Source organism: Pinus tabuliformis, chromosome 7, assembly GCF_031772625.1.
Source record: "Pinus tabuliformis cultivar Carrire ecotype Pingquan chromosome 7, CPIR1, whole genome shotgun sequence".
NCBI lineage: Eukaryota > Viridiplantae > Streptophyta > Pinopsida > Pinales > Pinaceae > Pinus > Pinus tabuliformis.
In genome coordinates, this window is record NC_142293.1 from 446,798,267 (window position 1) to 446,800,234 (window position 1,968).

Genomic DNA, 1,968 nt, shown 5'->3' on the forward strand with positions numbered 1-1,968 from the left:
CAAACTCACATGATTTGCCTATTGTATTGTCTAGAATTCTGAGAGTTTGTAGTAGTTAGAAATAATTAATTCCTACTTGTCTATGGTTGTAACTTTCTATTTGAGGAGTTTTTTCCTACATAATAGGAATTAGCTAGAATACAGTTTCTCTTAGTTTAGTGTGTGGTTGAGAGAATCTATCAACCACACTACTGTACGTCTAAGATAGAATTCCTATCTTGAGACTTTTTCTTGTATAAATATGTGTGTAATTTCCTTGATGAAATAATAGAATATATATTTTTTCAGTGTCTGCAATTTTATCTTGGTATCAGAGCCCTGAGGGCCTTGCCCCTCGTGGGCTTGGCCTCTCCTGGGCGAGAAAATAAAGAGTTGGTGGTTTTTTTTATTTCTCCATTCATTCGTGCCGAGCTTGATGATTCGAGCAGTAATTGATGGCATGCCTTAGTGTTAAGGTTTATTGGAGGCCGTAGTGTCAGGAGGCGTAGTGATCGTTGCAACTGCAGTGTGGAAATATTAGTAGTGAGGAATACCTGGAGCGAGTGCGGGTATTTCCGATCTGCCATTAGCAATAAGCTGATATCTCATTGTTGTTTTAATTGTCGCGTGATCTGGAGAATTGATCGCTCAACATGCAATGTCGATATGATCAATGAGATATGATCACTGAGATTGGATCACATGCAATGGCGGATCGTTTGTGATCCATCTCAGGTCTTCTCGGGGCCCGGTGTCGTTTCCTTATTCAGAGAGAGTTTTTGTGGAATTTGGTTAATCTTGATGTGCAAGTCCGAGGTCGGGTCGTTTGGTGCAATGGCAGATGTTAAAGGATTGGCGGTGATGGCAGAAGACGGGGATTATCATTCCATGCAGCACAAAGTGAAATTCCTGTGCAGCTTTGGCGGTTCGATTCTTCCCAGACCCTCGGACGGGAAGTTGCGCTATGTCAGCGGTGATACGCGGATCGTTGCCGTGAGCGTCAGAGCCTGTAGGGGCCTGGGCCTGGGCCTTGTCCTGGGCTGAGGGAAATAAAGAATTTGATTAGTGTTTTGTTTATTTATTTTTTCCCTTCGCTGGTTTGTCCATTAAATTTTGACAGCGGTTGTTTGACTGGTGCAACAAATGCAACCATCACTGGATGTATGCGTGGAAGGCAGGAATGCCGATTGAATTGCCAGCCATGCCTCCAAGATGGAAGCCTGGTGATCCTGTTCCGTTGCCTCTGTCCATGGAAGTCCCCACTGGCTGGAAGCTTAGAGATGCTGTGGTGATTCCATAGCCGAAGAGGAGAGTTCCAATTCGATGCAGCATCGGGTGAAGCTCATGTGCAGCTTCGACGACAACATTTTTCCTTGGCCATTTGATGGGAAGCTCCGGTACATTGGGGGCGAAAGCCGTATTGTTTGTGTGAATCCATAGAGGCTGATCTGTTGCTATTAACAGTGTTGTGGTGCTTGCCAAGACCCTGACCTTCGCAGCAGTCTTCTCCAGAGTCAACCGCCAATCTGATGGTGCAGTGATGCCCGTCATGACTGCTCCTATTACTTTGAGAGCAAGCGACAACCGATCACACTCCCCATCGGGAAGCTGCCAGATTCAGTAACATGTTTGAAGAAGCTCGAGATATTGGATTTGTCTGAATGTGTCCAGATCTATGCATATGGCGAGTAAAAAGGGCTTCACCAATGGAGTCCACACCTCGTTGAATAATGGGTTAAAGATTTGCCTTTGAGTTATTTTGACTGGTGTCTTGCAGATCTCATTGTTTGCAACAAACAATCTCTCCGGATGGGTAGATGGGAGATCGATGGTATTTTTGTTATCAATATGCTAAATGGCTCCTCTGCGAGCGTGATCCTCTGGTCAACAATGTATTTAATGGTTGGATCTAGTTTTTTCTGTGGTGATCGCAGGCTCTAAGGCCTTGTGTTGGTCAGATTCAATTTGAGCTCCATCTGGATACCAAAA